This window comes from Anabrus simplex, chromosome 3 (genome assembly GCF_040414725.1).
Source record: "Anabrus simplex isolate iqAnaSimp1 chromosome 3, ASM4041472v1, whole genome shotgun sequence".
Classification (NCBI taxonomy): Eukaryota; Metazoa; Arthropoda; class Insecta; order Orthoptera; family Tettigoniidae; genus Anabrus; species Anabrus simplex.
Window position 1 is genome coordinate 371,079,944 of NC_090267.1, and position 26,449 is coordinate 371,106,392.

General features: G+C 40.1%; 1 protein-coding gene across 8 annotated transcripts in view; it reads left to right on the forward strand.

Annotated features, from left to right (window-relative positions):
- Positions 1-26,449, forward strand: part of Fak (protein tyrosine kinase 2 Fak) — a 795,737-nt gene that overhangs the window by 507,165 nt on the left and 262,123 nt on the right. The window contains exon 1 of one of the 8 annotated variants that reach the window (XM_067143299.2): positions 10,947-10,997. The exons of the other annotated variants lie outside the window; for them this stretch is intronic. The gene's annotated coding sequence lies outside the window, so the exon portion shown is untranslated. Of the gene's footprint in view, positions 1-10,946; positions 10,998-26,449 lie in introns of those variants that run through there. 8 annotated transcript variants of the gene reach the window in all.

Genomic DNA, 26,449 nt, shown 5'->3' on the forward strand with positions numbered 1-26,449 from the left:
AATCCTGTACATCGTATCTATAGTGCGACAGCTAAATACATATAGTTATCACTTATTAATTTTTGACAGGATCAAATACTCCCAGTCGATTCGAGCTTCCATAAGGACGAAGTTTTACTCGAAAATTAAATAATCTAAAACTATCAATCTGCAAGTCAAAAAAGGAATTCTATAAAAATTCACATCACACACAACTGACTGGTAATGCAAATCTTAAAGGTAAATATTCAGAAACTATCCGGGCAACGCCGGGTACTACAGCTAGTTATAATATAAAACACACCAAAGGAAAGTTGTCCTAATTTGTCAATAAAAACAAATTTAGCTCAAAACTTCGTAATACATGGAATGGAATAAGAAAACAGGAAAACTCTCAACTTAATCCGTCCAAATGCCGCCGCCAACACTTTTATTTAAACACCGGTTAAGATGTAGTGTCCTTTAATCACTGGCTAACGAAGTCCATGTTCGAATTGTACAAACAACAAAAGAATTTGTGATTTGGTGTTTTGAGGATTAGGTTAGCTGCAGGTCTGGTTGGGATGTTATGAATAGTTGAGAGCAACTCTAAAAAATCTGTTAAATAGGAGGGTGTCTGCTTATATATTATTTTGTGGAGTAGAAACAAAGAATGATACGTATGAGGGTGGTTTAGTTTAAGTGAATTTAGTTCATAAAATGCAGGAGTTATATGATACACTGTTGGAATTTTCATTATTTTATTGTTACTATCTTAAGAAAACTGGATATACTGTAAGGATTTGGCCTGTTAAAATATATGGGGCTTCTACAAGTCGAACATCAATTCATGTTAAAATGATGACAATAGATATTATTGATCAAAATAAGATTTGGTTAATAGGGTAGGATTGAATTCCAGGAAATTTGTTGTTGGCGGTAAAAGGGAGAATGAATGAGCAGGATAGCAATAGATATCACTAATGCAACTACAACCCCTAATTTGTTAGGGATTGACCGTAAAATGGCATAAGCAAAGTGAAAATATCATTCTGGTTGGATATGCACTGGTGTTACTAATAGATTAGCGGGTCTAAAGTTGTCAGAATCTCCTAATATGTAAGGTTCTGAAAGGGTTAGTAGCAGTAAAATGGCTACTATGATAATAAAACCAAAGATGTCCTTAAAGGAGAAGTAAGGGTGGAAGGGGTTTTTATCTGAATTACTATTTAAAGGGTAATTTGATCCTGTTTGATGAAGAAAAAAGAGGTGAATTATAACTATTATAGCTACAATGAATGGTAAGATGAAGCGGAAAGTAAAGAATCGGGTAAGTGTAGCGTAATCAACAGCAACAGCAAATCCACCACTTCCTAAGGTAGATGCCTTGGGCATTTAGGAACATCTAAATCGAAAACTTTTTATGTATTTCCTTGTCATAGAAAATTGCCGCCTGTTGGTTAGCCAGTTCATGACAGGATTTATGTCGTCGTTGACGAATTGTTTTTCTTTAGCATGCTAATCTTTGATCATCGGATACTGGTGAATATCTGACGGTGCCAAAGTTGGACTGTAGGGTGGATGCGGAAAGTTTTCCCGATGAAATTCACTGAACATTCCCTGTGCCCTCCAAGTAAAATGGAGTCCAGACTTGGTACGGTTGGATTGTCAGCCGCTTCCAAAAATGAAGGAACAGCTTGCTGGAAAACTATTTGACACTGATTTAGAGGATCCTTAACTGGTTGAAGCAACTGATGGTAACTTTCTACGACGTGGAAATACTTAAACTGGTCTCGAGGTACGAGTGCCTAAATGTCTAAGACTATGTGGAGAAGTAGGCTAATGTACAGTGACCGTCATAATTTTTCGGACTTGCAGAGTTCCTTTCAAATTTTAAAGAGATTAATAACAAACATATATAGTTTAATTTTGCTTACTTCAGAATGAACAGTTACACATACAGATACAAAAAATAAACATGCACTTCATTTCATGATACACAAAAATTTGAAACTTATGAGTGTAATTACAATAATACGAAATTTCCTGTTCATAAATATTCGGTCAAAAATGCGCAAATACAATAAAAATATGAAAGATGGAGCCCATGTAGGAATATTAATACTTCGTGATTCTTCCCTTCCTGCGAAGCACTTCAGTCAGGTGTCTCGGCATGCTCTCCACGAGTTTTCTTGTAGTAGAATGGGACCATTTTCCCCACTCTTCTTGCAGTCATCTCTTCACATAAGCTTGGAATTTATGGGAAGTTTCCGGATGTTGTTTTCCAGTATATTCCATAAATTCTCTATGGGGTTAATGTCAGGACTTTGTGGGGGAGGATTCACAACTTTAGGACAGTTGTACAACAACCATAGCCGTACATTATAGGCCGTATGTTTCGGGTCGTTGTCCTGATAATATTTAAAACAGTCCCAACTTCCATATTTTCTGCATTTTACTTCAGGTTGTTTGATAAAATCTGAAGATACTGGGGGTGGTCCATGTTTCCGTCTATACGAATCAGCTCACATACTCCTTGAGCCGATATACAGCCCCACACCATAACATGCCCCCCTCCATGTTTTACCGTTTCCTTCATATTTCTTTCTTCAAACTCTTTATTGGGCTGTCTCCAAACTATGATGCGCCCTTCTGAGCCAGAAACGTTGAATTTCGATTTATCGCAGAAAATTAGTCTTCCACCAGTTCATATCTTTGCTAAGATGCTCCTTAGCAAATCGTTGTCTCGTGATCCTATTTATTTTGTTGATTTAAGCCTTCCTTCATGCAGTTCGCCCGTGATAATCACCTCTATATAACACCATCGGGATTGTACTTGCACTGATCTTCTTTCCAAACTCGCTCTCAACGGCAGCAGCAATAGTGGTTGTAGTAACGTGGTTTCTTTACACTTTTCTTACTACTGCCCTCTCTTCTCTCCTAGTAAGGACCCTCGGGCGACCTGTCTGTGGCAAATTTTCAATTCTGTCTTGAAATTTGTTTCGGCAGATAATATCGTTAACAGTACTTTTCTTCATGTTCAGCAAATCTGCGATTTGTCGACATGTTTTCCCTTTTCGTGATGGAATATTATTAATTGCCTTTGATCAAATATACTGTTCTTTCTTCTGCGTCCCATTTCGCTCACGAATCGTTGCGTCTGCTTTGTACATGAGGAAGGCACTGCCTGCACAGCATGCCTCGAGTGGCTAAACATCTCCTGTCCGAAAAATATTGACCAGCAAATTTTCGTATCTCAAATAAGTAAAAGGTATTATTATTTTGTAAACTCATCTACAGATCGCAATTGGATAATTACAGTACCTACGAAGTTAGGGCCGATGACCTTCGATGTTAGGCCCCTTTAAACAACAAGCATCATCATCAAGCACAAGCAAATTCCGAGTTTAGTAATTTCGAATTTTATTACCTGTTCTTTCTTTAATAACCGGGGTATGACATGTATATATTATTCTGTCCGAAAAATTCTGACTGTCACTGTATATTCTGTTTCTCTGAGATTGTAACAGTAAATGCTTTTATGGTTATATTCTTAGGCGTTCTTTACTTGGTTAATTTCCTATGTGTGTATGAAAGTTTGAGTGGATAATTGACATGTTGAGGAAAAGGAAAATTAGTCAGTTGAGTAGCACAATGTATATGTAGATACATAATATTAATGTTGTTTCTCTCTTGTTTTTAGGTGAGTATTGATTCTGCTTCACTGATGATTGAAGAAGGATTTCTGTTGCGTGAGAGTTACACAAATTCAATGCAAGTGAGTAGTCCTGCATAAAGCGGTACATGATTGTGTGTTTAGCCTTTGTAATATATATTATGCATATAATCTAAATACCAGTACGCAGAAATAAATCATTAGTGTTCATTCGTATGTTGTGAAGGAGCTTGTATTGTTTTAAGCGCTCATTTCCTTGCCTTACGCTTCAGGATCGAATCCCCCATAGTCGGTGGGCATTTAAGAGGCTTCTTATGCTGGTACCATCTCCTAACAGAAGGTTGGCAATCATCATGGAGTAATTTTTCCTGTTTTGCATCGAACAAGTTAGCTCAATGGGTTACGGCACGGTCGGTTATGGTTGCTAGTTCCGTATTCGAGAGACATGTAGGTTCGAATCCCCCGTCGGCCATCCCCGAAATGGTTTTTCGTGGTTTCTCATTTCAGCCCCAGGCAAATGCCGAGATGGTACGTCTGTCAAGGCCACGCTCGCTTTCTTCCCATTCCTAGCCCATACCATTACACACAAAAACCCACACGCATGTAGCTCTCCCCCATGTGGTGTACGGGAAAAGCAGCTACAGAATTGGCGAGCTGACTGTCTCCTTTCCCCCCCCCTCCCTCCCCCTTAACGAATATGCACATCAGAACAGCAACGATAATATCGGTCTGTGGACATCATTCAGTAAATGAGGCCGAGCCATTTTAAAATGAAAACTGAACTGTAGGTTCACCTCACTCCTTAATTCGAATTCTTGATCTCGTATGCATTGTAAGCTATCCATTTCATTTTATATTTCAAAACACGGTACTTTATAAAATTCCGAAAAGGAATCTGACTAATACTTAAAATTTTTATGTGTAGTATATAACGAGAGCTCCAGAGTTTATTTAGCGAGAATCTAGGTCTCGGGTTGTACTTATTTTGGCGGTTTAGCGAATAAACTACACAGTGGAATAATAATAATAATAATAATAATAATAATAATAATAATAATAATAATAATAATAATAGCTACGGTTATATCGTGGTGGACAGAGGTGAAAGAAGGTGCGGGCATGAATGGGTCGATATAAGGCAATCAGAAGATCAATTTAAAATTTGAACATTAGAGCTCTGTTTCATTCTCTGCTTTTTTTTTTTTTGGTTTCTTTTCAAAATCTCAACTCGTCATTAATTAACATTTTAGTTACAGAACACCGAACCTTAGATTATAAGCTAGAAAAAACATTCTTTGAGAGTTCAAGAATAATCAGATAACAAATGTACAGGTTGAGCTTGAAGCTCGCAATTACAATTAACACCTCAGCATTGCTGCTCCTTTAAAACGTTAGTCAAGGAGACGGACCTTCCAATTTCTTTTACTTCACAAGGAGACAAGAGTATTCAAAACATACAATTTTCCAAGAACATCTTTTGCTCCACAAAATTATCTAGGAGACTACTCTCCAAACATTATACATTACCAGCCTTCCAAAAGGCACCGTTCAACCTTTACATTCACTGGAGGAGCGTTCTTGCTCTATTAGTTTGCAATTATGAATCTATTTCCAAAAAATCATCTTTCCAAGGCCTAACAAAAGGCACCACCTGCATTTAACAAAATCAGTATTCACTGTCGTATCTTTACATAAAAGAAATAAAACAGGGGTATCGAGTACCCATTCTACTAGGCCTTTGTGAAAAACAGTTAAGTTAATGGCCCAAACATCAAAATGGTGAGGAGACGAACACTTGCGCTTCTTGAAAATCGAAATGGAAGTTTAAAACTCTATTTGGGCTTATGGCCCGAAGTCACAGAGGCTAAGCCTATACTACTGAGGTGACTAGATGGAGAGAATATTTAAATGACAAGGACTGCAAACTGAAAATGGTTACAAAATCATACTCGCCTCAAAATCAAATTGATAGGGAACACGAGAGGGTATCACACTCTCTCTTCCCTGATTTCGGCTAAGTTCTTTTGATTGTTTGAAGGTTACATTTTACAAAAATTAAAGTTACATTAGTAAAGGTTGGAAACCTTCCCCTCGAGCTAGCTTTTAAAGACTATCACTGCCATTACCTTGAGCTGAGGGACGTCTCGACGATGAACGAAGCACCCTCGCCTCCTTTATTTACACACACTCTGTTGACTGGAACGATCAGCAAGACAGTCTGGCTCGAAAAATGTGCCAGATTATATACCCGAGAGGAAGGTTCCAAAAAACTCTGGGCTAAGGCCCGATACACCCCAAATTTTCATTGGGTAATTTAAATAGATACAAGACAGAATTTATTAGCTTAAAATAAATATACAAAATTTTCTATTGGTCATCATTTGAAGTTGGCGGGCTGAGATAGAAGTGTTTTAAATTTTACCATAATCAATTCAGTTTAGGAAACCTTAAAATAAGAAATTACTTTAGTTTTAATAGTTCCTCTTCACACCAGAGGGCATAACATAAGTTTTTAGTAGTGACATCTGTAGAGAAAAGTCCAAACTTCTTGTATTACTTATTGCGCGTTTTAGTTGTAGATGGCATTCTTCAAGGCGCTTCATTTGAATGAACGGGGCGGGTGTACCTCCCGGTATAATAATAATAATAATAATAATAATAATAATAATAATAATAATAATAATAATAATAATAATAATAATAATAATAATCTATTGCTTGTCTGGTGCAACTCGTGTGTGACAGACCCTCCGACAGGGGTGGATGGCATATGCCATGTATGGGGAAGGTGCGTGTTATTATGGTGGAGGATAGTGTTTTGTGTGGTATATGAGTAGCAGAAAAGTTGGGGACAACACAGACACCTAGTTCCCAAGTGAGGGAATTAATTATTTATACAGAAAATCTCCGACACGGCCGGAAATCTAACCCGGAGTCCTCTAATCAAAGGCATCTACGCTGACCGTTCAACCATGACGCCAGACAGTAAGATAATAAAAAGCGCTTAAATATAAAGCAAATTAAATACACATTTATTCATAACCTCCACAGAGAACAACGCTTTCAGCACGGAAATATGCTGTTTATAATTATTTTTGTATTTAAACTCTGGGCTCCAGTTTCCTGATATGTCGGCTGTCGGCTCCATCAGAATAACACAGTTACGTCCTGTTGATTGTGTAGTCGGTGGTCAATGTAGTATTTGTTTCAGTTTGCTTTTCTAATGAATTTAACAGGGTGAACCCGAACTTCCGACAAATTTTCGGAGGTTGTTGCATTTCATGTGGTTTGTTGCCCCAATTAGCGTTGTATCCGTATTGTACTGAAAAAGAAGTTATTTGTTTTACTTCCGTTCTAAATGCCAGTTCTTGACAGACACCGGGGTGTCAGAATTTTGCCGTGCAGAAGTTCTTTAACGTGCCAAAAGTCAACGACAGGGAATGGAATGAATGAAGCCCCAATATAGCGGCGAGGATAGGAATTGTGCCAGCTGCCGTAGCTTGTCGCACTCCTCTGGGGCAATGATTAATGAATGGCAGATGAAATGATAGTGGAGAGTGTTGTTGGAATGCAAGATGACAGAGAAAGCCGGAGTACCCGGAGAAAAACTTGTCCCGCCTCTGCTTTGATCAGCAAAAATATCTCACATGGAGTGACCGGGGTTTGAACCACGGAATCCAGCGCGCTGCTGCATGAGCCGCGGAGGCTCAAGTGTACGTAGCTGCCATAATATAATATAAAATGGTAATACGAAGACGATAACAGTATGGCGGTAGACAACAGTTGATTGGTTGGAGTGATCTGCCCAATTGCAGGTCAGTGATGACGGTGATGATGATTATGACTTATTGTTCATTGCTGGTGTCCCTATCTGTTATACTCTCAATTAATGCAACTTTCCCTTGTATTAAATGTTGATGTTTGTAATTTTTAAGGCTTCTCACCAGTTAAAAAAAGTCTATGATAAGAATTAAAGTCGACTGCTGCTGGATTTCGATTGCCCGCTGAGAATTCATAGAAGACTTTCAGCACAATCCGGAGACAATGTTTTGCCACGACGAAGTGTTTACCAGTGGATTGAACAGTTCAAAAGGGGTCGCACGAGCGTGAAGGATGAGGACAGATCCGGGCGTCAATCTGCAGCCGTAACTGACGACAATATTGAACAAGTGCGTGATATCCTGAATAACAGACGAGTGACTGTTCTATGAATTTCCGCTCTTGGTACACCCTCAGACCACAAAAAACGCATTGCGGGACACTCTGATAACGCTGAAACCTACCACAGGCGTAGACAACGGTGCCATCTGGCGGCTGGTGAACACACAAAGCCATAGAGCCAACCCAAAGACAATTAGAGCAAAATTGCAGATACTTATTGACTTGCCCTCGTAGTTACAACTTAAACGACTTGTTTACATACAATGAAGCGGACACAAAAGTCACAAAAGAATTTGGGAATAGTTCCCCTGCATCCCACCAGAATCCCTATGGCGATAACGTCTGTAGATTGCATAGTCGCTCAAGAAGAGAATGAGCCCATGGTGTAGTATGTTCCTCGCATTTAATATTTTATTATTCATAATTTTAAAATTATTATAAAAATATAATTTACTTCCCATGTAGATACAGACCCTGTAGATTCCCTCAACAAACATATCTATGTTATGAAAAGAGTGTGGAACGAAGTAAGGAGCATTTCTTGAAACATGGCAAAATGGGATTATAATACCATCGGGGTTAGAAACGAACTGGGTAATATAGTAAGATGTCACAAGTTCATTGGAGTTAAAATCAGGCATGTGATTGGGGGTACACATCTTGCAAGCTATGAGTCCCTAAGTGGTGGGGAAGGGGGCGGGGTTTGGATTTCTAACGAAAATAGAGTATAGGCCTGGGGTGCGCAGTTGTCAAAGGATTATTCAGTCTTGTCTCATTGTGGATGTTACCCACGCATTTGTTGCATATGCTTGGCTCTTCGTGTAGTTGCGTAGAATGCTTCTAGAGTTACACTAATCGTCCTCTAGACCTTCCTGAGTGTAATGTGCAATGCTATTAAAAGCAGTGACAGTGGAGGGAATACTTACCACGAACTATTGGCTAAGAAACAAGAAACTCGTGTAATCATAAAACAGATGCGAACGGATTCGGGTTAGTCAACTTTCCAGAAATGTATGGCGGTATTTGAATAAAGCCTTATATCCACTGCACAGTTATTACGAGGCGACTTGTTGAATGAAATTTCCACTATAATTTCTTAGTAAGGAACTAATGCGAATTACTTTTTCATAGAAGTTGTGTTTGTTACTTCGAGCGGCAAATGTTTTTCGAGCCGCAGTATCGGAGCTAATGTTATGTTGAGTGGCCTTCGCAGCTGGGTAAGATGCTAAGGCGGGTCTGAACCTGCTCTCGTCTCCTCCTCACCTCACTTGTTTGATAGCCGCGCGGAGACAGTTGGGCCCGAGTTGCGCTCGCAGTGAGTCACGGAGACTTCCCGTCCGTGCTGCTGAAATAGACCTCGCGCACCAAACTTTGTTTACGGCGTTCAAGAGTTCAGTAACTTTAACGTCAACTCGCAAAACAGGATAAAGGCATTAGCGATGAAGAGAGAGAGAAATACCGCTCGGAAACACGCATGAATATATCTTTAGTTGTAAACAGACGACCATACATCTCGTTCTGGAGTAGCTGTCAGTCTTGAAACGATTGGTATAACTGCTCCGTAAGACTTGGCAGAAAGTAGGACGAAGATAATGTAATGTCAGTCAATCCATTCTATAGTGCCCGTGTTTATAAAAGCACATCTTTTAAGAATACAACGTGTTTTGAACGAGGGAACGATACTGTGGTTTCGAAATTATATTGAAAAATACAGGAACAGCAGCTGGATAAATTTACCTTTTCTACTTGTTAGTGACGAAGTGTAATAGTAGATTCAGTGTTAATAAGTTGTTTTATTTCGCTCCCGAGATATGAGAGGAAAAACTTGCGTCTGTGTTATTGAGAAGTTTGGAACCGAAATTCCTGTTGTGTTGAAAAGAAATGTTGCTCTATTAGTGTGGAATGTCGAGGCTCGAATCGCCCATTGGCAAGTTGTGGTAGGCTAGTGCGTCATTGAAGGACATGTAGTTAACATACTGCACCAAACCGTGTTGAGTGGAGTTGTGTCAGTGTCAGCTGAGGTGTTGTGTAGTTGTGTTCGTGTGTTTTTAGTGCTGTTAAGGTAGGTGTGATTGCTGATGACTCGTGTTTATTCCAAGGCTTTGATGTTTCATCGTTCTTACTGAGTGTGAAGAAAATATTCCCCGCCTGCGCACTGAACCGAAAGAAGGAGAAAAATTCCGTTCCTCATTCATTGTGAAGAAGATTTCATCAAATGTTTTGACATGCAGCAAAGGATTTTAAAAGTAGTAAATTCTGTAAAGTAGCGTGCTTCTCTAGCGGTGACGTGTGTGAATATGGAATGTTGAATGTTATGTTTCCTTGAAATAGGATACGCAAAATTAACTTCAAATTACAAAATGAAATAATAAACCGACGTTGCACATTATTATTTGACTAGTTTAAGCTGGGTGGTTAGGAAGAAGACCATTCTCGTGTGTAAGTTGAATAATAGACTTGAGCTTTCATTCACAAAAGCGGGTCGTTGCCCTGATATAAAAACTTGTAAGTGCCTTGATCTTACACTCATTAATCTTAGAAGACGTTTATTCACTCTTAGTGGTTGATTTTGTTGAGGATAGTTAAAAAGAGACCCTTTTCCTTTGCAGTGGCTCACTATTTTAAGAAAGTAAACAATAATTGAAAAATTTTTAGATGTATTTTTTATTAGAGAACATTGATTTCTTCTCAGCCTGAGTCTACTTTTCTGAGAATAGTGTGTGTGCTGCATATGTACTGCAATCGTATATTGATGGTAACTGCTGTGACTTCTAAACAGTGTGCTGTCGAGCGTAAAATAACTATCAAATTACAGGTTCCAGCCAGTTTGTACGTTTCTTAGCAAAGATGCGAAGGCTCAACTTCCAAATAATAGTGTCAATTTCTTCTATCATCAGGACGATGTTGATACTAGAGGAGAAATTGGGTCGATGACTTTGAATGGAAATCAGTGTTTCTTCAAATGTGATGATGTGCTCAGTACTGCATTAACAATGCTAGAATTTGTGAAGCGAAGCAACGCGTGGACAACAGTAAATCCACCACCCTCCCAACAGCACTACAGTGCGCACGCACTTTACACGAACAGTACACGGACTGCGTGTCACCATTTGGCAGCAAAACTTCTCTGTTCCCTGCAGTGTGTTGAACACCATAATAAACATCGAGCTCGTGCCAACTCATGGCGGTTTCATGCGCCCAGGTAAAATCTTTACATACATTTCCTTTCATTTTTACTCTTAACAGACTAACATTACATCTGATCTTAATTAATCTTCTCATTGGCTTCGCACCAAGGGGGCCGCGGTTTGAATTCCAGCTAATGCATGTGGGATTTTTGAAATGAAAAGTTACGTTTCTGTGGTTCGAATTGCATGTAAAATTGGAGGCCTTGTGGTTGTGATCACGATATCAACAGCATTTATGAATGTTTGTTTGAGCTGTGTTATTAAATATAGTTCAGAAAAAAGAGCCCTGCCAATAAAAGTCCCTAACTATGAGCTTGCATTCGGGAGGTAATGAGTTCGAACCCCACTGTCAGCAGCCCTGAAGATGGTTTTCCGTGGTTTTCCATTTATACACCTGGCAATTGGTGGGGCTGTGCCTTAATTAAGGTCGCGGTTGTCTCCTTCCCAGTCCTACCCTTTCGTCGTCAAAGACCTGTCTCTGTCGGTGCAACGTAAAAAAAATAAATAAATAAAAAAATCCATATGCTGAATGTGGTTAGAGACATAACAGAGCTTGGAAACTCAGTAAGGATGACCAGTACGTTCAGCAATAGATAACCTTAAACTGCCGTATGCTTTTAATGGAAAGTTTAATTATGCCGCAGGCTAGTGTTTCATTATTTTTGTATACAACTGACATATTATCGGCTATAATCACCTTGTTTATACTTTCTCGCTTCTGATGTATTTGAATCAACAGTCTAGGTAAGGTCGTAGTCCGTTGTCCAGGGGACACCTGGATGTAAAACTCAATCAGAAATACATTCTACGGGGAAGTTTATCTTGTACTTAGTATCATGCTTTGTTTCTTGTTAGTATTGACTTGCTTCCGACATAACCACACAAGATCTGAAATACTCTTCCAAGTCTTCAGTGAATTTATAGTTTCTTTTCTTGAAATTGAATATCTCCGAGAACCGTATTTTAACAGTCCACAACGGAACTTGCACTGAAAGAAAAAAGAAAACATAACAAACATTTATCCCCAAAGGAGGTGAAACTGTGAAGATAGCACCGGAAGCGAGGAATAGTAACCGTTCACTTTATAGCATGTGCGCTAAACTACTGTATGTAACGAGGTTCGCATATTAGTAGTGGCTGGGGAGGTGAATGAGTTTACATGCTCGAAGCCACTTAAGCAAACAGTACTACTTGCTACCTTTTCTTAACTTGAGTCTAGTCGTGTTTTATATAATTGAGTGCTATTCGTCCTCCGTAGCTTAATGCGTATTGGTATCAATGTACTTATCGTGTTTTCAGGATAGTTTTTTGCTAGGAAGAGGACGTGGTCTCATGATAATCACTCTCTTGAACTTTTATTTCCTTCTTCGATACGTAATTCCCCACTGTTATGATAATTCATAAGAAGGAAATGTGCATTAATGCAGGAAATGCTGAATAACTTAACCTTCTTCATCTTCCATTATCCGGCTCCATGGCTAAATGGTTAGCGTGCTGGCCTTTGGCTACAGGGGTCCCGGGTTCGATTCTCAGCAGGGTCGGGAATTTTAACCATCATTGGTTAATTTCGCTGGCACGGGGGCTGGATATATATGTTGTCTTCATCATCATTTCATCCTCATCACGACGCGCAGGTCGCCTACGGTTGTCAAATCAAAAGACATGCACCTGGCGAGCCGAACATGTCCTCGGACATTTCCGCCACTAGAAGCCATACGTCATTTCATTTTTTATCTTCCATTCATTTAATGGTTATAGAATATTTAGTAGATGGCTCGGAAAGAGAGAGAGAAATATTTGTTCTTCACTTTAGATTCTATTTCCCTTTTCATCGAACTCTCGTTAATAGAAAAAAAAATATGAATAGCATATTGACGAAGGATAAGAATACATTCGTTGGTAATTCCCTCCTTTTCTTTTTCCTGAACGCACTATTATGTTCTTATAATGTTTATAATGTCCATAATAAGCACTCCTTGCTGTGAATATTTGATGTTGATTTGATATTGGATATTTTATCAGGACCTGGTATAAGAGACCTTGAAGAATCGTGATGAATGTTTCCATCGAGCCTTTCGAAGTGTGTGCGTAACTTGTTACAAAAGACAACGATGCAGGAAACATCTTGATTAGATAAATGTATAGGGTCTCAGAGAACATTACTTCCTAGTGCTCTTTCGTAGTACAATCACTTCACTAATTTAGAAGAGGTCACATATTAAGTACTGGAAAGTATAAATCAGGGTCATTGCTCAACCTTCAAAGTATAGCGTAGTTGTTTGCGATCTTGGCGATGAAACTAACAAGATAAAATAAAGATTTGCGCTTAGTTGTTCTTGCTCCTCCTTGTCAGTAGCGTAGGACTTCTTGAACATCGGCCCCTTGTAATTATTTTATGGGAGTGTTTCGTGCATCGATGGCGTGTCTGTGTGTGTACTTACAGACGTTACAGCCATCACAGCCATTGGGCGAACACAAGTACTCAGTCGCCGAGTCAGAGGAATTAACAATACCCGGTTAAATCTCCGGCCTAATCGCGAATTGAACCTGACCCGTACGCTGACCATCCAGCCAAGGAGATGGACTATTAATAATATAATAAGACAATTCATTAACTTCACAACCAGAAATATTGGCAGTTATTTAAGTTGGAGGTGTTTTCGAAACAAAACCTCTAAGTATGGTGGATATTTTTTTATTATTATTATTATTATTATTATTTTTTTTTTTTTTTTTTTTTTTTTTTGCTAGTTGCTTTACGTCGCACCGACACAGATAGCTCTTATGGCGACGATGGGACAGGGAAGGGTTGGGAGTGGGAAGGAAGCGGCCGTGGCCTTAACTAAGGTACAGCCCCAGCATTTGCCTGGTGTGAAAATGGGAAACCACGGAAAACCATCTTCAGGGCTGCCGACAGTGGGGTTCGAACCTACTATCTCCCGAATACTGGATACTGGCCGCACTTAAGCGACTGCAGGTATCGAGCTCGGTGGAAATATTCCTAGAGTAAGGGTCATGGTTATTGGAATATCGTGCTTCAGGCTGGAGTTTCCTTTTTAGCGTTAGGTAAGTTGTTGTCGCTATGTATCTTCTCTGGAATTGGAATAGTTCGAACTACATTCGTGGTTACGATGAATAATCATTATCATCATCATCATGATTCTCATCAAGCTATTGGTTCGCTCCAAATCGTGCACGAGTAAATATCTGTTTAGATGAACAAGCTGCACTTCGGTTATGGAAGTGAGGTTTTTACTCATAGAAAAATTGGAATTGTTGATAAAGTATATTGAGTTAATCCATCATAAATACAATTGTTAATTATATCTCCCGCAGAGGCCATTCATTGTTTTCGAAAAGGAGCGTCCCTCCGGGGAGAAACCTGAAAGAACCCATAGCACTGTGGGATAGGCTGCTGCCTTTCTACCCACCCTACTTGAAATTACTTTTTGAGTGAATTTCGCTTACGTTTGATTCACCTTCGTGCGATCTTCTACTAGGATTTTCCCGAGTTAGGACTGACTATTTATAATGCATATTATTGTCTCAGCTGATCATTGTACAGGAATAAACCAGTTGATATGCAGATCGTAAGAGACAGGGGCATTACAGGAGGAAATAATATTGCGAGAAGAACAGTGTGTAAGGACAAATTAGCCGGAGAATTGTTTAAAAAGACCAGGAGGGATGAAATCAGGAATCTGAGAATTAGAAACCAACTTCGGACCTAGAGTAAGAAATCCAGACTAAATAAGTGAAGTAGTTCGGGTACGTATGAGGTGGAGGAAAGTAGGACAACCTGAACTGCCCTGAAAATGAAAGCGGATGGGAGACAACCCTTGAGAAGACCCGCATTGCGATGGTGGGACGGAGATAAACAGACAAGAAGAGGATTAAGGCTAGGTGGTGATCTATGGGAGGACAGAGACAGATTGAGGAAGCTCCGTACACATCGACCCTCAGTAACAGAAATTATTATGGTGATAGGCATTGGTGTGGTGGTGATGATTGAATCAGCCTGTCAAGTTCAAGATATGGTCAGGAGGAGAATAATGGGTGTGTGCATCGGGTCAATTCCGCATCTTTTTATGAAACGTCGTGAGCACTCAGTCAAATGGTCTACTTGCGTCCGCTATTTGACTGGTTTTTTTTTTTCGACCTGCAGAAAACTAGAGTGCCTTATTCCTTTAACCCTGAACAATAATTGCTGCGTGTAATGATGGCTTGCTACTTACCGAGAATGTAACCATACTTCAGTAGCTAAGTTCGATTCTCATGATTAAATATTTCGCCCTCCTGAATGGTGGTTGGCTAGTAAGAGAAGAGTAGCGTCAAAACAAGTCGTAGGCGCAGAGTGGCCACCCCGTTTGTGTCTAATCCTAGTGGCTCAAATTTCCAAACTCACTGATGTCGAGAGAGATACCTTTTATTGATCATTTCATGTTTGTCCGTAGTTTACGTGTTTTGAGTGTATAAACTCTCTAATAATGTTTTATTGCAGATGTCATTCTATACATTTCCCTCTCTGTATTAAGTTAGTGTACCTTTAACATTTTAATTTGTTCCTTTTCCCTACTGGTTTAACGTTGCACTAAAAGATGGAAGGTTTCCGATGACGCAACGATGGAAAAGGGGATAGGATTGGAAAGGTAGCGGCCGTGGTCTTAATTAAGGTACAGCCCCAGCATCTACCTGGCGCTGTGGGGTTCGAAGCCACCATCTCCCGTATTCTATTATCAAACTCGAAAGTGAATTCCACAAATGTAATAATACTAAGTCACTTAACCAATTCGATGTATCTCTTGTTTACAGGATACAGAAGACAGGTTCAAGTGATTTCATTGAAAAATGAAAATGAAAACCTACAACCTGTCTTCCAGTCATTGACTGGGTCAGGGATGGAATGAATGAAGCAGATATAGGCTATTATTACGATGGGGTCGCCACTCCCAGAGTGATTTATTAATGAATGATAGATGCTATGAAATGAGAATGGAGAGTGTTGCTGGAATGAAAGAAAACCGGAGTGGCCGGAGGAAAACCTGTCCCGCCTCCGCATTGTCCAGCACAAATCTCACATGGAGTGACCGGGATTTGAACCACGGTATCCAGCGGTGAGAGGCCGACGCGCTGCCGTCTGAGCCACGGAGGCTCCAAGTGATTTCATTGTTCAGTGAAAAACATGTTTAAATCATTGCTATCAGATCTAAAAGAAATACATACATCCAGATGTAATTACAGTCGCCCCAAAAATAAGAATGAGCATATGGAATTGTATAAGTTCTTCGTGTGTAGGTACAATTTCCTCAGAATCAGTTGAGACTATAGATATGTTTGTTGTGGGTATCCATAGGGTTTGTATCTACATGGGAGGTGAATTACATTTTGATATACTGTACTTAATTTTCAGTCTGATAAAATATTAAATGCGAGGAACAAATAATAGCGTGCATTCATTCTTTGTTTGGAGCTCCTATACATTTACATTTAGGATTTTATTTCATTGGCGAAGTCTGTTGTATATAACATAATGACTGAATAACTTTTATTCTGTTCGCAGTTCGAAACGTTGGGGAGGGGGTGATGGGATGAAAAATCAGGGAAGTAGCAATAACGCGTAAACCTGTTAATGTTATTAAGAACTAGGTATGAAATATTATTGAGACACGCCGAGCGAGTTTGACAGCGCGGTCTGCGTCACACGGCTGTGAACATGCATTTGGGAGGTGGTGGGTTCGAACCCCACTGTCGGCAGCTCACAGGAAAGACGGTATCTCATCGTGGAATGATTAGTTACCCGTAAGGAAGCAGATGATAAGATATTTGAAAGAATAATTACGTGTTGTGCCAAGATATTTTTAAGAATAATCGTATGTTGTGCCGGCTGAGTTGCTCAGACGGTAGAGCGCTGGCCTGAGCTTAAGTTCACAGTCCGATCGTATTTAAAGGTGCTCCAGTACGTTAGCCTCGCGTCAGTACAGTTACTACACGTAAAAGAATTGCGGGACAACACTCCGGTACTTCGGCGTCTTCGAAAACCGTGAAAGTAGTTAGTGGGTCGAAAAACCAATAACATTATTATTAATCATGTGTTGTAATTTAACCTATTAGTACGTTTATGGACAGTATTATTCAACAGAGAAATCTACACACCAAAAGAGTTGGTTGCAGGTCGTATATTCATAGCTGTAAGCTTACATTCTGGAGATAATGCGTTCGAGCCTCACCCTGAAGAAAATGTTCCATGCTTTCTTATTTCCACCTCTGGCAAAAGCTGAGGCTATACCTTAATTAAAACTATTGTCGCTACCTTCCAAGTCCTGAATCTTTCCTATTCAGTTGCTCTAGAAAATAGTGCATGAACAAAATTACGCAAAATTGGTCTGTAAAATGCAAATACTGGTATAGCAGATTTAATTACGACCCATCATTGCTGCCAACTTGAACAGTTCATGAAAATCGCCATATATTACCAAAACAAAATGTATCTCACTCCACGTAGCAGTAATGGTGAGTCACTCAAGAAACTTTAGACCTAATTCTACTCCAACTTTGTTATTAAATACATTTCTACATGCCACTCTTCTACTCACTTTATATTATACTAACATTCTAAACATTTAAATTCTGTTAGCCTGCTCTGAAATGTGCCATTTCCGGTAGTGATTTTCACGATACGGCGATTTGAACTGTGGTAGTTGTGTAACACCTCGCATATCACGAAAAATGTTCTCAGGGTCCAACCAACTACCTCTTGTCTCTTATGGAGGCTCCACCGTCGTGAATTAGCTTCGAAGGTGTCATTCGGTTAGCCTTTGGTCAATTTCTTTCTCTACCATGGTGGATGAGGTCTTAAATAATGTTTTTCAGCTTCACAAGCTCATCTGAGAACAGAATCACACTCAGACCATTCTAGAACAGGACTTCCATAGTTTTTCAACGATTCGAGTCGAATACTTTTGTATAATACTTTACATAGGATACTACCCCAACATACACTATCTACTTCCCAGTTCTACGAATACGAACACCAATCAAGGCATTCAAATCACCATGCAGGTTATTATTGGACCTCTCTCTCTCTCTAATAAAGACCTTAAATGGAAGCAGCAGCAACAGTTTTTAACAAAGTAACGCCAAGAACGATAACTTTCCTGTCTTCCTACGTTCGCCTGTTTAGATTGTTAGGTTTGCTAAGGGCTAAGGCTTTCGTGAGACGGAAGGTAGAGCCCAGGCTTGCCTTTCTTCTTGCGGAAATGTAAGTTAAAAATAGAGATATTGTGCCCTTCACCAAGCACAGCAATAGCAGAGACTTAAATAACGCATGGCGCCTACCAGATAACTGCTGCTTTCACTCGAAGAACAGATAACTAAAGTAACTTCCGGAGTAGAAAACAACACTTTGAACTACGGTTTGCTGTGGATGATTAGTAGCTTTCCCTCTAGTTGCTCAAGGACATTGTTCCGAACTCTGAGATTTCCAGCCTTAATTGGCCAGTGTGAAGCGGTGCAGAACGAAGTGCCACAAAGTAATTTTTGAGAAAAACTAGGTTGAGATTTCGCTTTCGGTATTTTTTAATCATAATCATCACCACCACCACCATTGTCTAAAGGCAATGCCTCGTCTATGCAACCATTCTTTCCTGTCCTCAGCTCCTCGTTTCATTTCATTATAAGAACCATAATGGAGACTCTTTGCCGAGTCTTGAAATAATGTTTTCCTCAATTGTCCTCGGCATTTCTTTTCCGTGATTTTTCTTCGAACAGATTGGTAAGAAAGGTATTGCGTCACAGGATGTGGCCAGTGAATTTAGTTCTTCTTCCTTAAATCGTTAACATCAGTTCTCTCTTCCCGTGAATTTCTTCTAGAACGCGTTCGTTTGTTCTCTTTTCAGCCCATTTAATCCTTAGCATTCGTCTCCAGACTTACATCTCAAACGCTTCCAGTCGTTTCCAATCCTGATCTATGATTGTCCAAGATTCTCAGCCATACAATAGCACACTCCATACAAAATAAATAACAAATTTCTTCTTAATTCCAAAATCTAAATTTGCACCGATTCAAAGATTTCTCTTATTACTAAACGCCTGTTTAGCAAGTGCTATTCGCCTTTTGATCTCTTTGCTGCACCTGTTATCATTGGTTATCAGGTTTCCTAGATAAGGGAAACTTGTGACTTGTTCCACTATCTTGTAGGTGTGAATTCGTTCAGAATTGTTGCTCACGACTAATATCATGGTCTTCTTGAAATTTATGTTCAAGTGTGAATCTGACAATGCTTATGACAATACATTCGGCATCTTAGACAACTCTTTCTCGGAGTCTGCTACAATTGCTATGCCATCTGCAAATCGAATGTATTGGATATGGTGTCAGTTTACGTTTACTTCTTTTGTATTTGCCTTAAACGTATTTATGGCTTCGTCAATTAATATATTAAAAAGGTATGGCGAGAGAGAGCAGCCCTGCCTTACACCTTTCCTGATTTTTGCCGTCTGGATACTTCCTCCGATATCTACCATCGTGGTCTGTCCTTCATAGAGTCGCAATATCAGCCTCCTGTATTTACAGTCCAAACCTGTAACTTTAAGAATTTTAAACAGTTTGTCCCAACTCACGTCATCGAAAGCCTTTTCAGTATCTACACACGCTAGAGAGGTGTTCTACTCATCTCCAACCTCTTTTCTAATATTGTTCGGAGAGCTAAGATGGCTTCTCTCGTTCTCATCCTGTCCTAAAGCCTAACTGGTCCTGATCAACTTGCAAATTTAGTTTGTTATTTGTTGTGTTTTTTATTAATAGTAGTATTTTGGATGTATGAGAGAGCAGGGTTGTGGTTCTGTGATCAGAACATTCTACATTACTTCCCTTCTTTGGTATCATAATCGTTTTGCTTTTGATGAAGTCTTCTGGAATTTCACCTTTGTCATAGCATCTGCATATCATGGCATATAGTTATTTTAATTTCTCTTCCATATTCTTAAGCAGTTATCCAGGTATGTTATCTGAACCAGTAGCTTTAGTTTCGTGTAATCACTTGAAGTGCTGATTAAAACTCTCTCCTTGTTATTGTAGGATATTTGATCATCTTCCTCTACTTCCTGTTCTGGTTCTTCAGTACATCTTAGATCATTCAGCACATTTCCTCTTTCATACAGTTGTTCAAGGTATTCCTTCCACTGTGCACTGATGTCATCATTATCTAATAATATTTTCTCATTTTAATCTCTTGCTACGGAGCTTTTCGGTTTAGGTTTCCGGTTATTTCAATGCTCCTTTTCTGATATTCTCGGTTACCTCGACCATCCACTCTTCTTTCGCTCTTCTACACAGAGTTGTAATTTGATTTTTGACTTTTCTGTATTGTTCTTGGCTTTTTGTCATGTTCTCTCTCCTGTACTGATTTCTCTTCACTATTCGATCCAATATTTCTCTGGTAATCTACGGTTTTCTTAGTACCAATCTTCCTGTTCCCAGTGTTTCATGAGCTACACTTCGCAAATCTTCTTTTATAGTATCCCATTCCAGTTCTTCATTTCCTTTTATTAATTGGTTGGTTTTTTTGTACATAAACATATAAAATCTAAAAGTGATCGATTCTTTTCAGTTGGATACTGCATTTGGCTATGACTAGGCAATGGTCACTGTCAGTCTCTGTCCCAGGATAGCTGTGACTTGTTTTGACTTGATTGCGATATCTTCTCTTGACAAGGATATAGTCATTTTGATAACGGGCAGTGTCACCTGGGGCTTTCCAAACTTCCCAGTTCCTTCTCGGTCTGGTTGCATTCCAAGAATAGCATTGAAATCTCCCATGATTATGACAGTATCCGATTCCTTTGTCAGATTCCATGTTTCGTCAACGTTCTCATATATTTCTTCTATATCTATATCTGTTTGATGTTGAAAGTACACTTGAACATTAACCTGGAATTTGTTTTCATTGTTGTAACTAGAATCCTCTCATTAATGTGATAGATGTTCATCACATTTCTTGCCCAGTTACGTCTATTTAGCAGTCCTACTCCATTACTGCCTCCACTTGTACTACCACTATAGATCATTCTAAAGTCACCGCTGTAGAAATCACCATTTCCTGGTCATCTTATTTCACATAGACCCGAATATTTAGTTCTCTTTCACTGATAACAATTTTAGCTTCTTCCATTTTTCCTGCTTCCAGCAGCATTCTTTCATTCCACGTTCCGATTTTCATTGACTCGGTATTGCGAGGATTTCGCTTAATGACGACCTGGGAAGCCTCGTTCCTTCCCCTGCCGGATCTTGGGTTCCGTGCCTCATGATCACTAAACGATACATCTTGCTGTGACATAAGATGGTTTGGCATAACAGCAGGCTTCATAGCCTGAGCCACGCTATATAAAGTAAGTCAGTAAATAAATAAATAAATAAATGATGGTTGCTTAACTTGGAGTTAAGTAATGTAGTGGTTTCCCCGTTCCCTTCTGCACGTAATTGAGGCCGCTCCTGACCTGGAGAACAGACGCTACAAGGATTTTTCGTGGTTTACTCCACTAGGTTGTTCCGCTCTCTCAACCGTTGGGAGTGAGATATGACTGGCGCAAATGCTTTGGAAGTCTCTGTACCTCTTACATCCAATATCCCCTGACCAGACTAATATTCTGTATATTTCCACACTAGAAGTTATCGTAAATTAGATGTGAATAATTTTGTTTAGGAAAGTTAAGGGTACCACGATGCCTTGCTAGACGTGTTGCACAAAATGTCTAACTACGAATATAACATATAGGCCTATCGATCGATACAATTTTTATGAGGAAATTGCACTTCACCTGAGTCTAAAACGGTCACATTGCTGATCAAGCAACAGAAGAAACGAAACGAGTCTCTAAGTGCTAACGCTGATGTTGAGAACAACGTATTCGCTTAATAAATTAGCTGAATAAAGTGCGTGCGTGTGCATCTTGGAGAAGGAGCGCGCGCACACACACACACACACACACACACACATATATATATATATATATGACTGCTGTGCCTTTCAGCGTTCAGTCTGCAGGCTTCTGGGAATTTATTATAAACTCCTCCACAATCCTGTATCTGTAACTAGCTCTGTGGCCCCGTTTATTTCCATCATTAGAAAACCATTAGAAACTAGGAACTATCGTCGTTTTGATCTTCCTCTGCTTCTCTTGTCTTCCATGACCGAACCTGTCCTCTGTTCGCCTGCATGACCGCACCACCGAAGCCGGCTTATGCGTGCAGCTTCATCAATCGAGTGCATTCCTAGCTTAGCCTTTATCTCTTAATTCGAAATACCCTGCTGCAATTTTTCCCACCTGTTTGTACCAGCGAATATTCTCACTACTTTCATGTCTGTTACCTCTAACTTATGAATAATATATCAGGAGTCCAGCCAGCTTTCACTCTCGTACAGAAAGTTGGTCTGAAAACAGACCGGTGTAAAGATAGTTTCGTTCTGGAGCTGACTTCTTTTTTGCTGATCGCAACTGCGAACTAACTGCATTAGCTTTGCTGCACCTTTATTCAGTATCACCTTAAGCTACCATCCTGGGAGAATACACATCCTAAATTAATATTGAAATTATCTAAGAGTTCCTGTTTTGTATTCCCAACCTGGCATTCAATTCCCTTAGCTTTTTTCCCTACTGACATCACTTTAGGCCTGGGAATGATAATTTAGGTACCATCCCGGCATTTACCTGGAGGAAAAGTGAGAAACCACGGAAAACCACTTCGAGGATGGCTGAAGAGGGAATCGAACCCCCCTCTACTCAGTTGATCTCCCGAGGCTGAGTGGACCCCGTACCAGCCCTCGTACCACTTTTCAAATTTCGTGACAGAGTCGGGAATCGAACCCGGGCCTCCGGGGGTGGCAGCTAATCACACTAACCACTACACCACAGCGGCGGACCATCATACATTACTTTGCACTATTCACACCTCAGGGGCTTTTATACTGTCACAACACAACCATAAATAAGACTTAATTGGAAACTGCAATTTGTTCTGGCTTCTGCCAAGAAACAGATGCATGAAGCAACAGAAACAGGCGGTGACTAGATAGGAGGGTAGAGAATATTCACAGTGAAGAAAGAGTAACATGGGATTAGTGTGACAGGTGTCAGTATCACAACGACGAACGCACTATGCTTGTTTATCCCACGCGTGTTCCATAGAACTAATTTTACGATGGCAGTCAGCCAAACCAGGATTTATATCTCGATTGCTCCGAGAGAGTCAAGACTGTTACGCACATGATCTAGCTTTAGCTTTTTCAGTCATAAGTATGCCATTTTCACCTAATAATTATACAAATGGCTGCACGAATGTTATCATGACTACTTAGATGTCACTGCACATTCAGTACACTTGAGGCTGTGACAATATGGACGCTGTTGAGGAATGAATAGAGCTGAGAAACGTAATGAATGGCATTCAGGGCACGGCTAAAGCGTCTGGATGCTGTGAAAGGCGCTACGCATACTGTCAGTTGTACTGGGATAGACTACGAAGATGAGTTCCGCCAAACTTGCCCGCTAGCCAGCGTAATGGAAATGAGACGGTATGCGTTTCCTGCTTCATATTTGTCTTACATGTTATTTATATGGAGTGTTCCAGAGTGTGAGATTTTTAAAACTAAGCCTTTAATTTCTGTTTATTGAAAATCATTTTGTCATCTTCTTTCAATGCTATTAAAGAGAAGGGGATTTTTTTTAACTTTACGTCGCACCGTCACATATAGGTCTTATGGCGACGATGGGATGGGCTAGGAATGGGAAGGAAGCGGCCGTGGCGCTAATTAAGGTACAGCCCTCCCCATTTGCCTAGTGTGAAAATGGGAAACCACGGTAAACCATCTTCAGGGCTGTCGACATTGGGGGGTTGGAACCCACTCTCTCCCGAATGCAAGCTGATAGCTACTTAACCCAAACCGCGCAACCACTCGCTCGGTGATAAGGGGATTAATATAGGTGCAATAATCGGGAAGAAGCAAGAGTTGATAGAATGTGAAGTATAAAATATAACACCTTTTTTTTAATGGTGTATTTATTTAACGCTGCTTTCTGTAAGCACATATAGACTTTTGAAAGATACATCTGAAATTTAGTGTATCTTTTCTTAGTGAGTAGTGTACATTAGTACGACTGCAATATCACTGGCTACGGTACTACTAGTCTGTCTAAATTCAATTTCAAACTTCGAATTTAATTATTTTCCTTTTCTGGAACTGACGGTGTTCCAATTCCAAATTATAGGTCATTCACTGATTCGGGACACAAAGGTTTGTGTTTGTGAAATGTTTGGTATAATCCAATGCGGTATTTTTATAGGACAGGTCAGGTCAGGGTTGAGTGGACCTTGATATTGCGGGTCGCACTTTTCTTAAGTTCTTCCTATGAATCGCATGCAACCACCGTTTCGATGACGGCTCCAACTTCGGGAGCTGGTGGTGTGAATAGGCTGCAGCTGACGTTTACTTTGTCCCATTGGAACGCAGCAGTATTCAGTACTGCAGTTGTTCTTGTTATTTGAAGTGTTAACGTCATTTTAACCATGCGCCCATAGGCCTCCCACATGGGCTCAGCAGTGGTAATTTCAGACGTTCATAGCTCCCACCGGTTTGCCCCACCTTGGTTCAAAGGTTTCAGGACACCCTTTCATTTGGAAAAATGTTTTTTGCGACCATTGTTTCCTATGGACCCCCTATGTTTTCTGTCAGCGGAGGAAGTCCCAGTAAGAAAGTGACGAAATAAGTGACAGTTGAGAAGCACCTACCCCGTACTACTCGTGAGACATACGTCGATAGTTTTTCATTACATCCCTATTAAGGTATTGGCAAGGGCAGAGTATTTCTGAAATTTTGATACCTTCCCAAATCACAACTGAGTCCTTTCTAAAAGGATCCTGGAGGTGAGAGCAGGCGAATATTGCCCCACCGGTCTGATCTAGAGATTTTTGCGACCATTTAGAGCGGAAACAGCTTTCAACTGTATAAACAACACATGCTTATTACTGCCAGTCCAGAGTTGTTGGTTCTTTGCAAGCTGTAGTCACTTTTCTCTGAAATTAGTGTTGACCGAGTTCTGGGTCAGATAAACTTACGAGAGATTGACACTTTCTTCGCTTGATTTTGTGTTTTACCAACCGGCTGATCACAGTTTCAAGATAATTCCTGGCTTCAAGAGCGTTCGTTGTTGCGCTGGACCAATATACATCTTTAACCTGACTTACCACCGTGATCTGGAAGGTAGGTTAGTAATCTCATGTCCGGTGTGCTTGGGTTCGATTCCTAACTCCGTCATGAATTTAAGACTTACCTTAAGTAACATTGTCGGCCACCCTTAATCACAGATACAGCAATATAGACACCACATTCACACAGGTTGTGACAGACCATGATGTCGCAAGGGCGTTACAAGCATCATCATCATCATCATCATCATCATCTGTAACAACAATCATGGTAAATATTATGATACTGATGTAGGCCACAGCCGATTGTTTCCACCTCCTTACCTAACCTCATTCATCATCATTAATTTCATCTTCGTTAGTTCCTCAGTTGAGGTTGCCGGCAGGAAGAGCGTCCGGCTGTAAAACATGCACTATAATTTCATCTCTCCTCATCCCCGACTCCGTATCAGGAAACGGGGTACTAATGTCTAGATAACATTGTACACCCGTGAATAAGCTGCTCTCAGCCCGTTCAGCAGCCTTAGCTTGGAAAATGTGACTACAAACTGAGGAGCATTTCGTCAACTTGTACGAAAGCCGAAAACATTCCGTATCAAATCATGTCATAAGACGTAAGATCCTTTAAATGGACGATCATCATCATCATCATCATCATCATCATCATCATCATCATCATCATCATCATCTGCAGTTTCCAGCTGTTGGCCGGGTCTGCTTTAAATGGACGATGTCTGCTATAAAACTTTAGCCGGATGCGCAGATAAAAAAATAGGTAAAATAAAATGGCGTAAGGCTGTTTTTAGTGCCGGGAGTGTCCGAAGACATGTTCGGGTCGCCAGGTGCAGATCTTTTGATTTGACTCCCTAGGTGACCTGCGCGTTGTGATGAGAATGATGATGAAGACGACACATACACCCAGCCCCAGTGCCAGCGAAATTAACGAATGATGGTTAAAATTCCCGACCCTGCCGGGAATCAAACCCGAGACCCCTGTGACCAAAGGCCAGCGCGCTAACCATTTAGCCACGGAGCTGGACAAAAAAATGCAACCGGTAATTGTTTATGATGATTTTACGTAGAGAATATGATAGCTCAGTGATACTGCTGTTAACTTTTCACCAAGACGCCGCAGAACCAATGCCGGTCGATGCACGTATGGTGTTTGAAATGGAAAGTCAAGTCTCAGTGGTTCCGAATATTTCGAAGTCTGTAGGTACCGTTGCACCCACTAGTACATACCCCACAGTAATACAGGTTATGTTT